The 15,436-nt window shown below is 45.4% G+C and overlaps 1 protein-coding gene across 1 annotated transcript in view; it reads left to right on the forward strand.

The window, feature by feature from the left end:
- Positions 1–8,002: 8,002 nt before the first annotated feature.
- Tnrc6b (trinucleotide repeat containing adaptor 6B) overlaps positions 8,003–15,436 on the forward strand; it is a 217,437-nt gene continuing 210,003 nt past the window's right edge. Inside the window, 1 exon segment of the mRNA NM_138845.4 lies at positions 8,003–8,202. The gene's annotated coding sequence lies outside the window, so the exon portion shown is untranslated.

Consider the following 15,436-nt stretch of genomic DNA (forward strand, 5'->3'; position numbering starts at 1 on the left):
GGGCTTTGACCAAATCTGATGGTCACCCTTCTAATCCCATCACTAGTGAGGCTGAAGCAGAGAAGATTGTTGCAAGTCTGCAGAGAGAGACTGTGTCCCACATTTTTAAAAAAGCTTTTGAGACCTGTGCTGCCTGTTCTGACCTCAGAATGACACCGAGGCAGCCACACACCGTACATAAGCAAGTTCACACAGCTGAGTTTCTATAAAACTTATGGGTGCTGGAAATGTCCGCACAGACTTGGTGAGTATGACAAGACAAGTTAGTATTGTGATTCTTTTAATCATTTAAAAAATGTGAAATCTCAGGGCTGGGGAGATGCCTCATTGGTTAAGAGCACTTGCTGCTCTTCCAGAAGAGTCAAGCTCCCACATCAGGCAACCCCCAGTCACCTGTAACTACAGCTCCAGGGGATCGGACCCCTTCTTCTGACCACTGCAGGCACATGCATATACATATACATAATTAAAACCAAAACCAAAAAGTTCTAAATAAAAATGTAAAAGCTCAAACTGAAGCTATAAAACTAAGTTGTAGACTGTGAGCCTAGCGTGCTGTATAAGACTCTGGTCCAATTCCTAGCACTAGCACTCTAATTCAGATGGAAAAACCATTCTGAGTTCATAGGCTGTAGTGACAGGTGGCAGGCTGGATTGGGACAGCACACTCCGCTTTGCTGGCATCTCACCCAGGATACTCCCTCCCACCTGTATTCCCTCTCTCTCTCTCCATCATCTCATTCGACATGTGTCATTGCTCTGCTGTGAGGAATCCCGACATCTCCTCCCAAGGGAACCTCAGGAGCAGTTGTTGATTTTCCCTCATTTCGTGTTATCAGATGTGCCCATTGGACGCCCTGTGCTAGGCCATGCAAGCCATGCTAGGCTATGCAAGAGCCTAAAGGGTTTTTGTTTTGTTTGTTTGTTTTAAGGTTTATTTATTTTATTTATTTGAGTACACTGAGGCTGTTCTCAGCCACACCAGAACAGGGCATCGGATCCCATTACAGATGGTTGTGAGCCACCATGTGGTGGCTGGGAATTGAACTCAGGACCTCTGGAAGAGCAGCCAGCGCTCTTAACCACTGAGCCATCCCTCCAGCCCCCTAGAGCTTTAATATTTACTCCCCCCCCCTTATTCGTTAAAGACGAAACAACTCACTGACAACTCATTGTGTCTAAGGTACTCCAGACGGGCACGCTGAAGGAATATAGAAGCCCAGAGAAGGCGTTTGACCTGGGCGTGGAGTTCAAATGAGAATCTGAAGCAAGAGGAAGTTCCTGAGATAACCCCCGAGGGAACCATGAAAAGCCTAGAGAGAAATCTTTTAGAGTTGGAAGCATTAAAGATGGAGCAATTAAGGACACGACTGAGGACAGACACAATGTCTGTCCCCAAGACCTCTCTGTTGTTGGCAGCAAGTTGTTCTGGATGTGTGGTGGGCAAATGAGGCCATTTCCTGTCAGGCCTTCTGGGATTGCCTCAAGGCAATGACAGTCTGTGTGCTTTTTTTGGGTCTAGCTTATGCCTGTGGCCAGCCTGTGCCTGAGGTTACTTTCACCTAGGACTCCAAAGGATGCGGGAGTGCTTGGGAGAATCCCCTCATAAGGGGAGGGGTGGGAGGAGTTTAGACAGCGCTTTGAAGGAAGTGCAGATTCACAGGACGAGGAGGATGGAGTGTCTTGAGCTACAGATAACACACACACACACACATACACACACATACATACTTACACACACATACACACATACATACACACACATACACACATACATACACACACATACACACATACACACACACACATACACACATACACACACACACACATACACACACACACACACACACACACACACACACACACACCCCACAGGGATGCCATGGCCAGGCCAAGGGCTTCTGGGGAGGGAACCATGCTCACAGGATGTTTTCATGTGACTTTTTACGCAACCTGGATAGGCAGACATGGTAAATCTGTTTTGTTTTGGGTGACAAACGACGATTGTTGTTTTCCAGATTCATTGATTTAAAACAATATGTCCCTTGGCAATTACTCCCTCTGCTACTTTACTTTCCTTAAAAGGATAAAGAAGCCTAATGTATGTATGCTTGGCATGACAGCCAGCTTCATGGCTCACACAGCCACACGTCCAGAAAGTAACATGTCCATATTTAATATTTCTGAATCTCTTAGTAAAATTTTTAAAGATCTATCTATTTTATGTATATGAGTACAGTGTAGCTGTCTTCAGACACACAGAAGAGGGCATCAGATCCCATTACAGATGGTTGTGAGCCACTATGTGGTTGCTGGGAATTGAACTCAGGACCTCTGGTAGAGCAGTCATTGCTCTTAACTGCTGAGCCATCTCTCCAGCTCTGAAAAATCTTAATAATTTAAAAACAAGAATCCTTGAGTTTTCGTTTCATACCAGCTTTATAAATTATGTTTGGGGCTAGAGATGAAGCTTAGTGGAGTGCTTGCCTGGCATGCATGGAGAACTGGGCATGATGGCACACACCCATAATGTCAGCACTCAGGCACTAGACTTGGAGGTGAAGGCAGGATAAGGACTTAGCCCTTGCTATGGAAAGCCTGAAGAACATGCAGGTCCTTTGAAAGAGTCTACACAAAGAGATGGCAGGGGAAGTTCATGAACAGTTGTGGAGGTAGGAGGGAAGCTGGCTATTTTGGGAAGCAAAGAAAGAGCGAAATCTCAGAGTAAAACATAGTGGGGAAGTCATGGAAACAGGCCTGGGAAAGTATCTTGGATCTCGGCCACAAAACAGGTTATAGATGAGCTTAGGAAAACTGGTTTCAGTCGAGTTAGGGAAAGCCAGGGCTAGAGAAAGGAGGTACAATGACCGAGGTGGAAAGGGCCATAGGCTATATTATTGGGATGAGAGCCCAGAGGGAAAGAAGGATCTTAAAAAAAAAACAAAACAAAACAAAAAAAAAAACAAAAAACAAAAAACAAAAAACGGTCCTAGTTGGAATGCAAGAAAAAGCCACCAGGGGGCGTAGCTCAGCCAGGAAGACGCATGCCCTTTTTAACCTGAGTTTGTGGGGAAACAACCGGGCGGCTGAGGGCTGCGGTGGAGCTTGGAGGTGGTTGGGTTAGTCAAACTGTTCCTGTAGGGACGCATCTCTCCAGCTGCACTGCAAGTTCTCAAGCCACCATAGGTTTAAGAGCAAGAGCTCACTTGTTTGAGTCAGGCTACCCAGCTTCAGCTGCTCCCCGTGGTAACCTGGAACAAGTTGGTTAACCCTCTTGAGCCTCTATTTTTCTGTCTGGAAAGTGAGAACTATCATTGTGGGAAATATTAGCCGTTGTAATCCAAGCAAAGCCCGCAGTACAGTGTCCAACATACGGTATTCGTCAACGACGGGGGGGAGGGGGGCTAGGGGATAGCACGGGGGGTGGGGTAACCACATTTTAAGGTTCTCTGTGTCTAGAATCGGCTAACACACCCAAAGGGTCAAGTGTCCACTGCTCAGCAGAGTCACTTTTCAGGAAACACAGTCATAAAAACCTACAGGTGATTTGGAAGTGACACAGCGTCTATCTCAAGGGCTTTTGTTGCATAATAAATGCTACCACAAAGGTAATAAAAGCCTATGAGCCTGTCCTCTGTCATCTACACCCTCTAGCATGTTCCCTTCCCCCATTGCTCCAGGTTATTGGTTACCGACACGCCCGTGCTCCAGTAATCAGCTTCAGCTGTCAGCTGTCACCTTGACTTTTGGATTAGGATCCTTTACCGGGGACCACCTCCTTGTTAGGAGCTCTGAGAATTAAAGAATGCTTTACAAATCTTGCCAAAAAAGTCTCAGAGCACTGAAAGACCAGTCTTCTGCTTGTGCCCCAGAAGTCAGAACTGGGATAGATCTAGTTGGCTATAACTGCCCTGGGCCTATGGGTCATTGCAGAATCATTTGCAAAAGTTCCTATTGGTTTGGCTCCTGTCCAGGCTAAGGGCAGAGATCACAGCACAGTCTCTCAAGGGAGATAAAGGAAGGCTGTTGCTTGGGATGGCTGGGAATGCTTTTGGTCGCCATCCAAGGCAATGGTCACTCATTAAATCTGCCTTCTCCAGCAGAAAGCCAGCTTATAGAACACCATATACAACGCTCCCAGAATAGTACAGGGCTCCAAGAACACAGTGCACGTGGCCAGTATACAAATGTGTAGGGGCTTTTTGTCTTCAAATCCGGGCGGGTTTGAGCAAACCAACCAACCAAAAACCATTTTCTCCAAGTGGCATCCTGAGAGGAAATGAAGAGACTATGCTACCCTGGACTGCCTTTCTGGATTCCAGTTGATTCCACAGTCACCAAAGTGTGCTAGGAAGCCTCTAGCAATGACAGGGAGCCCAGGAAACACCTCCAACCAATTCATTAACTTTACCTTCACACCAGGCTCGGCAAGCCTGTAAATCCTGACATTGACTCCAGCGGGAATTTGAAACCTTGGTCTTCCACCATAAATATTTTATCGATTTATTGGCTTTCTTCCTATCTGTATAGAAAGTGAGGAGAAATTCGGGCCAGAGCTGTAGTTCGGAGGAATGAGGGATCTCAGCACCCAGGCAAGGCTGCATCACATCCCACTGTTTGCTGGAGGATGAAACCTATGTGTGTTTCTATTCCTGAAAGACCATGGGAAGGCATGCAGGTTCCTCTGTGAGCGGGTGACTACAGAATGGGATTGTGGGAAGTGTTTATTTCCTACTTTAAAACATTCTGTATTGTATTGAGCAGATTTTCCATTTACTCAGTGCTACTTTTTAGATTTTTTTTTTCTTAGACACAAGTCTTACTGTATAGCCTAGGCTGGCTCTGAACTCTCTTACCCACCAGCCCCCAGCCTCCACCTCTGTCTCAGCCTTTCAGATGCTGGGATTACAGGTCTGTGTCCATATACTCGGCTTTTCAACATTAATATTGTCAGAAAAGCAGTCTTATATAGACATGGGGAAGACATGGCTTATAAGAAGAATAGACTTGGGGCCACTCCTAGATGTTCCTACGTTTCTCTTTCTCTCTTCCTCCCTTTAGCAGGTCACCACCTGTTACCCTCTTCCTGGCTAACCACACTTGTCTTGTAGTCCTTGTAGAAGTCACTGTTGAAAGTCAAGAGCCCTATCCTTCCCAGACCGGGTCCCCAGTCCCTCTGGTATTCTCCCAGGACCCGGTCTCACAGCACTACACTATGATTATTTTTACCTGTTGTTCACTCCACAACAGCGAGCTTCCTGGCAACAAAGACATTTTTTTTTTTTTTTTTATCTGTGGAGCAACCCTTGGACCTTAGGAAAGCTCTTTTTTTTTTTTTCTTTTTTTCGGAGCTGGGGACCGAACCCAGGGCCTTGTGCTCACTAGGCAAGTGCTCTACCGCTGAGCTAAATCCCCAACCCCAGGAAAGCTCTTAATAAACTCACTATGTAATTACTGGACAATTATTTATTGGGGGAGGGTCTTTCATAGACAGATCAGTATAAAGGGACACAAAGAAGAAAACTATTTCAAAGAACTTACCACAGGGATTTGCCCAATAATTCATATGAAACCAACCATCATCTTGAGGGTTAGGACTGAGGCACAGGGGACAGAGACAATGGCTTGGTGGTTAAAAAAAAAAACAAACAGTTGGGGTTGGGGATTTAGCTCAGTGGTAGAGTGCTTGCCTAGGAAGCGCAAGGCCCTGGGTTCGGTCCCCAACTCCGAAAAAAAGAACCAAAAAAAAAAAAAAAAACAGTTGCTACTTTTCCAGAGAACCTAAGTTTGATTCTCAACACCAGTGTTGGAGGCAGCTCAGCTCCAGGATACCCAGAGTCATCCTCTGGCCAGCTCCAGGATGCCCAGAGTCATCCTCTGGCCTCCATGGGACACACACACACACACACACACACACACACACACACACACACGACACATATATACATTTAAATAAACATAGAAGTAAATAGTTTGTGATTAAAAAAAAAGTCAACTTTGAAGGCTGGGAAGGTCTGAACCCCTGACACTTCTCATCTTGTTTTCTCGTTCCTAATCTCCATTTTGAATGCCAGTGTTAACTCTGCCCTTGGAGCCATCCGGTTTCACCTTTTTAGGCCCTTTGTTAGAATTTGACTTGTGATTTCCTCCTCGCCCTTGAGTTGTCCTAGGAATACCTGTCATTTGCTCTTAATTGATGCTTGTGAAATTCCTTGCCTTCCTGTGCTGAAAGGCTGTAAAGAGCCTATTGCTGTGCTACAGTGGCCGTTTTATTGTTAAAGCAGTGCCAGTGAGATTACACAACAGCGTGGATAGGGAAGGGAAACACCATGAACTGCCTCGGCTACAAGGAATAGGGATCTGGGATGGTAAAATGCTAATATACCCAGATGTGGGTTAGAGTTCAGCAGTAGGTTCCTGGAGATCATTTCAGTCCCAGAGGCTGGAGGCTGAGGCACTCTGGTAGTGGGTCCAAAGCATCCTGCCCTCCCCTGGCTGAAATGTGGATTCATTTCCTTTAAAGCTGTCACAGAGAAAGAATCCAGTGGCCAGAAGCCAGGAGCACACACATGGCTTGCTCGACATCAGCAGCTTCTGGAAGCTTTCCAGGAGGCAGAGGACTGTTCTGTTTGCACACAATCAATTATTTCTAAAGGGATTTACTCTTTATCTCACTCTAGACTTAATATCTCCTAATTTCAAACTCTTGAATATTCTTCCAAAGGAGCGAGCTAAAGATGGTTAGAGGTGGGTATGAGTGTTGCCTGGGCATATAAGAATGGTAAAAAAAAAAAAAAAAAGCCATTTACAAAGCCAAGAAACAGAATATAGACTTGTGTGTGCTTCTTGTCAGGAAAAATGTATTGTTGAACTTAGAATGGGGAAGAACGGTTCCTAGGAGCGGGATACCATGGAGAAAATTACAATCTCTCCAAAGTTAGTCTCCAATAATGTTAATGACACTCTTTCTAATTGCCAGACGCTGAATAAGGAATTTGGGTTCTGAAGGAAACAGTTTCAAGATGTTGGGTTGACTGACAGATACTATTCTGAGACACTAAGGCATGTAAGCGAGTCAGACAGGCCTAGGAGCCAATGTATGGCCCCAAACTTCTTTCTAAATGGGTGACCTTGGGTAAGTCTCTTAACCTCTTTTGGCTTTTCTTTCTGTAAAATTAGGGTTTAATCAGATAGTTTCTATAAAGAATTGCGCACCGTATTTGGAATAAAATACAATAAATTATAGTAGTTACCAGTGTCAACTTCCAATGACCAAAGACGCCCCACTTCTCAGCCTAATCGTAGTGTGGCGAATCCGGATCTGACGGACAACACCGGAATGCCCAATAAGATGACGGGGGTCGGGGGTGGGGTGCGGGGGGAAACAGTGAAATCAAACCAATAGCATGGGCCCTTGTTGTTAGCCGCTTTCTGGCTGTTCCACCAATAGCTTAAGGATGTGACTTGGGAGCGACACCCTGACAGTCCAATGACGCACAACCAACCCACACTCAGCAATTCGGAGGGGATAAATCAAGGAGCCTGCACGTATAGATTCCGTTATTAGTGCAGTCTCGAGTGGTGAAAGGAGCTTGGGAGAAACAGTCCCTGAGAGAAGCATTAATGAGCTTTAAAAAAAAAAAAAAAAAAAAAAAAAGGAAGAGATAATGACTGCGCTGGGCGAACTCCGCCGCCATCATGCTCTAGTTTCCCCTTCGTCTCTCTGGGTCCGCGACCGAGGAAGCGGCCTCTGGGATGCTGAGGGGGTGTGTCCCCTCATGATTGGCGCAGGCCGCTCAACCAATCCCAGTTCGGCAAACGGGAAGCACTTAGCCAATGAGGAGAGACGACAGCGGCGAGGACTTAAGAGAGGAGGAACAGCGACTTGACGGGCACGAAAGCTAACCAGTGAAAACTAGAGGCATCCTGCCTGCGGCCAATGGAGTGGGGCTGTGGGCGGGCGCCAGAGTGTTTGTGTTGTGGTTTTGGGGGAGGGAGGCGGAGGGGAAAGTTTGTTTATTTTGTTTTTAGTTTCTGGGGTCCCCGAGCTTCGGGAAGGTGAAGCGAGCGACAGTGACCCCCCTAGCCTCTCAGCCTCCCCGCGACGTCGCCTCTACAGCTTGCGGAGAAGCGGAGACCGCGGTCACCGCTGGGCTCCACAGCGGAACGACGCGCTCTCGGAGCCGGCGCGGCTCAGCGGTGAGTGAGGACCGTGGGCCGCGAGGGCCTTCTCTTTTCTCGCGAGCAGCCCGGAGGAGCGAGGCGGCCCAGGGTGGGCGACTGAGGACGTCCTCGGGGGCGCGCGGCACGGCCCGCTTAAGTGCAGCGAGTGCGTGTCTTCGCGAGCGCGCGCGACCGGAGCGAGCCGGGCGGGAGGGGCGGAAGGGGCGGGGGGAGCGCGCGCGACCCGGGTGGGCCGCGGCGGGCTGGGGCGCTCGCCCGGGGCGCGCTGTGGGATCGCTATGTGCAGACGTGAGGCGGGGGAGGGGTGTGTGAGGGACGTACGGTCACGTCGGTCGTGAGGGCCGGGATGTCCCAAGTATTGGGGCCGGGACAGACCGGCGTCACGCGCCTGCAGGTGTGAGCCGAGGAAAGGGCTTCCGGGTGGGCCGGCGAGGATCCGAGCGCTTCGTGTAGCCTAGGGCCCTCGGAGCTGCAAATGCCTGGCGGTGGGGCGCGAGCATCCGGCGTCCCCGCGCGGCGGGCATGTAGGCATGTGTGCTGGACCCGATGGCGGGGTCCCACAGGCATCCCGCGAGAGCTGCGTGGGGTGGGGGTGGGGGTGGGAGTGGGGGTGGTTGTAGAGAGGCGATGCTCACCTTGAGGAAACAGACGAGGGGCGGAGGGATGACAGAGTTGGAAACAGCCCTGGGAAGGGTTTGCTACCTTCTGCTGGTCTGGTGCCCTTTAATTTCAAACTAACGGATCTGTTAGTCCATAATGGCTAAATAAATATCTGGTCCAGCGAAATTCACTACAGTGGCTATCACGACACCCAAGAACAGCAGCAGCGTCTCATCCGTCCTTAGTTTTGGGTGCAGGTCATCGGTCTGAGACTTTCAGCTCCATACTTTCTCATGTGTCTTTTGGCTGCTTAGATTCTGAATAAAGAGTACCAACCAAGACTCCGTGAATAAAACATCATTTGTACCTCCTTCACAGTTAAACATAGCAGTAAGCTGTACAAAAATCACACATCCTAGCCTTTTGTGAAATGTTTCTCTTCGCTTGTGGGAGATTTCAGTTCTTGACGTTAAAACTATGTGTTCGCGGTGGTTTGTAAAGAGCAGAGCGTGTAGACTGTTGTCTTACACTTGTATGGTGTGAGTATCAATGTAGTAAGTGGGAGGGATATTAGTGTAGTAGACTCTACAGGTAGGCACATACTGGATAACCAGTATCCAGAATACAGATCAGACTGGTTTGTCACTTGAGATGCAATGATGAGGGTTATGATACGTGCTTCTGTGTGGTTTGTTTTGTTTCATTTTTTGAGATACGGGCTCACCATGTAGCCCAGGCTGGCCTGGAACTCACAGAGATCTACCACTTGCCTCTCTTTCCAGAATGCTGGATTCAAGAAGCCCAGTTTAGTTCTTTACTGTTTTAAACGACTTGTCTTAAACTTGATTATCTGAGTAGTGTAGTTTCTGATAGTACTCACAAGAGGAAAAAAACCAAACCAAAACAAAAATTGTCCATGCTATCTGTCTCTGTTAACCCATCATATCCCCCCAATAGAAGCTCTTAAATGGTTTTTGGGTTTTATTTTTTTATCTTTTGAGACAGGGTTTCTTAAATGTTTTTAAATGAAAACAATACTTTTGTTCCATGTCAGTACTGGCTACTGTTCATTGTGTGCTTACACTACATATGTCTTCCTCTCTGTTAGTTTTTAAATCCTTACGTGAAGCCTGTAGGGCAGAAACTCTCATTGTGGTAAGGATGAGGACAGGGCTCCCAAGAGCCTTATAGCTCTCAGGCTTAATCTCCAGTCTGTTTGATTTTTTTTTTTTTTTTTTTTTTTTTTTTTTTTTTTTGTCTTTTGCTCGTTTTTATTTTCACCTCCTGAATTATCTAGGGGGAGAAAAGCATAAAGAACACCGAGAAGCAGAGAAAGGTAGGAAAGGAGAATCCAGACTTCACTGCTAAGTCTTTGTTGCCTGAACCCGGCTTAAGAATTTAATGTTAAATTGAGACTATTCTTGTTTTAGAACTAAGCACCTTAAAAAAAAAATACATCCAACATTTGTTTTTTAATTGACATATTCACTGTGCATAGCATTGAAAAGCTCTGGTTTTGTTTGAGTTTTTTAATTTCTTTTTTCTTAGGTCTTGTTATGTGGCCCAGCTGGCCTCATACTCGTGATCCTCGTGTCTCAACTTCCCCAGTGGAGGAATTACAGACCTTTGCCACCTCAAAAGAGTTGGATCCATCGCCCTCTCTCCCTTTTGGGGGCGGAGCATTGTTTTGTTTTTAAGATCTCACTCTGGACCAGGATACCCTGGAGTTCATTATGTTGCCCGGGCTGGACTTGAACTCGAGGCTTGCCTTAGCCTCTTGAATGCTGGAATTGTAGGTGTAAGCCACCATGCCCAGCTTCTGAAGACTTTTTCTTTCCATCACTGTCCACTAATTCCTTCCTCCCACTCTGGTCTCTCAGAGCTCCTGTTCGTTTTTGTAGTTACCCGCTTGTGATACACAGCCATGTCTGTTTCACGGCCATTAATGCCAGAGTCTGTTCAAGTGTCAGGTATACAGCAGACGCCTGGAAAATATTCGTTGGCCATGTTATGAATTTGACTTTTACTCTTATTATTTACTGTTATTTTTTCACTTTCTTGTAGCCTTGGCTGCCTACCTCCTCCCGAAAGTGTCTGAGATTTGGTGCCACTCTCAAGAGAGCTTTCCACATAAAGATAGGTCTGAAATCACTGTGTTGAGCTTGCTGACTGGACGAGCGTTACAGCCTGGTTGTTCGGCTGGGTTAGCATTGCACCTGTTATTCTTCTCTGTCTCAGCTGCTCTTGTTTCTTTCTCCCCTCTGCAGCGTGTTGATTCTGGAGACCTTGTGTAGGTTCCAACTGAGCAGTCTGTTCACCCTTTGACATTTGCTGCCTTTGACACTGACAACTGCCTCTAGTGTTTCACCCTACACGTTCCCCCACACTAATCTTCCTGAAAGATTGCTTTATGTTTCCTGCTCCTTCCCAGATCTACCACAAACACTTAGGTTGGAAATCCTCAGTGGTGTTTGCTTGCCTAAAGGGTTTATGTGCCTTTGCCTGTGTTCTACAGCTCTTTGCACTAACACTGCCCAATAGAAATAGAAAGCAGACCACAAACTCGGACCACATATGCAATTTAAAATTTCCTAGTCGCCACATTAAAGAGTAAAAAAAAGGGTGAAATTGATTTTTGTAACATTTTACTCACTTCAATACATTCAAAACCTGAGTATTTAAATGTATTATCAGTAAAACGAAACCAAAAAACAAAGCTTGTACTAGGGTATTTTAAGAGTCTTTTTTTTTCATGTTAAGTTTTTGAAATCTAGAATGTATTTTTTCACTTAAAACATCTCAAGCCACACTCATCAGATTTCAAGTGTCGTATAGCCATGTGTTGTTTGTGGCTACCTTATTGGACAGAGCAGATCTTTTCTTTTTTTTTTTTTTTTTTTTTTTTCTTTTTCTTTTTTTCGGAGCTGGGGACTGAACCCAGGGCCTTGTGTTTGCTAGGCAAGCGCTCTACCACTGAGCTAAATCCCCAACCCCAACAGAGCAGATCTTAAGTATGTCTTCAGCATAGTGGAAGGACCAGGCCCAGGTAATTCCAGCTACTGTCCTTTATATAACATCTTTAAAATCCAAACTTGCTAAATATCTTTGAGAGAAGCAGAGGGGAACCTGAGAACTCTAATCTTTAATTTTTATCATGTTTGGAGCTGTGTGTGTACAGATATGTATGTGTACATATGTGCCAACAGAGACCAGAAGAGAGAGAGCATTGGAGTCCCAGAAGCTAGGCAGAGGTGGTTGTGAACCATCCACGTGGATGCTGGAATCTGATCACTGGGAAGGCTGCAAAGTGCTCTTGATCTCTTAGCCATCTCTCCAGCCACCCTCTGGAGATTTTTAGGATTTTTTTTTTTTCTAAAAGATGCATTCTCCTTGGTTGACCAGGCTGACCTGGAACATCTGGGCTCAAGTGCTTAGCTTTGAATAGCTAGGAGTACAGGTAACATGCCACTGTATCAGATTTAATGTCATTTCTTTTCATATCATTTTTATATTGTACTGTTTACAGTCAGTTTGCATTGTAATCACAGGTGATAAGGCACACGCACTGACTAATGATTATGGGATGAGTTAGAGCCAGTGCCAGTAGTGCATAGCCTCCGTCTTCTCCTCAGCGTGTGCCTGCGGAGTAACAGCTCAATTGGCCTGGACTATGTGTGTTGACAAATTCTGCCTTGGATGCTTTGAGAACAGAGTGTTGCCTTCCTCATTTTTGCTCCTGACCTGGCCTGTGCTAGGAAATCTATAGATTTAAATATTGATTTTTGTATGTTTTGTTTTTGTTTTTCAAGACAGGGTTTCTCTGTGTAGCCCTCCCTGGCTGTGTTTGAACTCACTCTATAGACCAGGCTGGCCTCTAACCCAAAAACTCACCTGCCCCTGCCTCCTGAGGGCTGAGATTAAAGACATGCACCAGTGTGCCTAGCCCACATGTACTTTTCAAATATTTCTAGTTAGGTAGTAGTTAACACTCTGTCCTTTGAAGACAGCAGATCATGAATCGTGAAAGATGCATGGTTTTTGGGCAGTGCTAAGGACTGATTGAATCTGGGGCTTTGTAAAATGCTACACACTGACATTTTGGCATTAAGTTAAATCTCTAACTCTCAGGCATGTTTTTATATTCCTTTTCTTTTTTGAGTGTACATTTGCGTCTTTCCCTCCTTTATTGAGGTATTACTATGGGGTATGAGGTATTCATATTGGGCAAGGTGATGGATGCCTTTAATCCCAGCACTCAGGAGACAGAGGCAAACAGATCTATGAATTTGAAGCTAGCCTGATCTACATAGTGAGTTCTAGGGTATCTGGACTACACAGTGAGATCTTATCTCAAAAAAAAATTAAAAATAACTGTGATAACCAAGCATTAATGGTGCATAACTTTAATCCCAGAATTTGGGAAGACAGGCAGTCAAATCTTTGTGAATTCAAGGCCAGCCTGGTCTACAGAGTGACAAGCCAGGTCTACACAGAGGACGAACCCTGTCTCAAAAAACAAACAACTGTGCAGGGCTCGGGAGATGACTCATTTAGTAAGGTGCCTTTATAAGCATGAGGACCTGAGTTTCGATACCTAGAACGCATGTAAACAATTGGGCTTGGCTGTGCATGCCTGTAACCCCAGCCTTGGAGGGAAGTTGAGAAGAAGCATTACTGAAACTCTTTGGCCAACAGCCAGCCTAGCTGAGTCAATGAGCTTCAGTAGAGACCCTGTCAGAAAAACTAAAGGTGGCGGGTGAGAGAGGAAAGGTGCCTAATATTGGCCTTAGGCCTACACACACACACACACACACACACACACACACACACACACACACACACAGACTTGCATATACTACACATGTAGACCACATGTATACACAATCCCCTCACACAAAGTAGAAAATGCAAAAAACAAATAACTGTTTGAATGTTACAGTTTTTAGCTTGGATCAGAAATAAAGTTTGCAGATGGTGTGGTGGTTCATGTCTTTAATCCTGGCACTTGTGAGGGAGAGGCAGAAGAATCGCTGTGAGTTCTAGGCCAGCTTGGTCTACAGAGCAAGTTCCAGTCTAGCCAGAGCTGCATAGTGAGACCCTGTCTCAAAACAAACAAACAAACAAACAAATGTATTATTAAATAAATTATAAAAAAGTAGTAGTAATTGTTGTTTGCATCCTACCATGGTGATCCACATCTTTAATCCTAGTACTCTGAGGTAGAGGCAGGAGGGTTGCAAGTTGTTCTGAGCCCATATAATGAGGCCTTGTCTCAGCTACCATCCCCCAAAAGATGTTTAACTTTCATGAGACTTAGTTTCCTTGTGGTTTGTAAACTGGCTGTGAAAGCGGCTTCAGGAGAGGAGCTCCAGAGTAGCTCCATGAGCATTGGCATCCACGCACAGGCCTGTGCGGAGCCGCAGCCAAGATGCACAGTCTGCACAGAAGTCAGGAGGCCTTGGTTTGTTTGTGTTGCTGATACTTGCTTTAGTGCCAGCTGTGTTCCAGGCACAGAAATGACTGAGAATTCAAAAACTACAGTGAAAAAATTTTAAAAGGTCTTTTCACAGAGAGGTGAAGTGATTCATTCTTCCTAGGAAGACTTTATTTCTCACTGCTCCTTGATACTTTACTTGTTTATACCTTAGTATATATCATATTATATTTCTAAGTCTGTCTGTCCTACTAGATAATTAGCATTTAAATAAAAAATGCTTATTGTGTGTTTATGGATGTGCCTTTGCCATAACATACCTGGAGGTCCAAGGAAAGCCTTGGAGAGTTGGTTCTTTTCTTCATCTTTGTGTTGGTTATAGGGATTGAACTCAAATTGTCCATGCTTGCATAGAAAGCACTTTTACCCATGGACCCATCTCTCCAGGCCAGAGTTTAAGCTTCCAAAGACCAAGACTATTTATTTATCCCTGCATTTCCAAGTACACTGTACTGTGCTTGCCATATTTTAGGCATTCAGAATTCTAGTGAATGCCCCAGACAAATTGCTTAGTTCTGGGGCGGTATGTAGCTTAGTAGGTAGGGTGCTTGTCTAGCATACACAAAGCTCTGGGTTTGATCCTTAGCACGTCCTTATACTAAATGTGGGGAGTGGAAAGATGGTGCAGTGGTTACACTCCTGGACTTAATTTCCAGCATCTACATAGTGCCTCACAGCTGTCTTTAATGCCAGTTTTATAGGCTCAAACAAGACCATCTGGCCTCTGTGGGCAATGCATACATGTACAAACCCATCCAGATATACACACAAAACCCCTATGTGGTGTTTATATATGTAACCCCATGCACCCTGGCATGATGCTCCACATCTCTAATCCCAGCACTCTTAAAGTAGAGGCAGGAGGTTGCAGGTTGCTCTGGTAGAAGCAGAAAGATTAAAGCTCAAGGTCATCCTCAGCTCTGTAGTAAGTTGAAGATTAGCCTAGGAAACATGGAGATCCTATTTTAAAATCAAAACCAATAACCAAATTACTTAGCTTCATAACGTCTTCATTTGTTTTTGTACCAGCTAAAGAATGTTGTGCCTGGGAGAACTATATGTAGTTATAGTGAGAATAATCTTTTAAAACTACAGATCTAGTCTGTATGTGTTTTACCTCGATAGAAAACATTTACTTAGTAAAACAAATATAGT

Source organism: Rattus norvegicus, chromosome 7 (genome assembly GCF_036323735.1).
Source record: "Rattus norvegicus strain BN/NHsdMcwi chromosome 7, GRCr8, whole genome shotgun sequence".
Classification (NCBI taxonomy): Eukaryota; Metazoa; Chordata; class Mammalia; order Rodentia; family Muridae; genus Rattus; species Rattus norvegicus.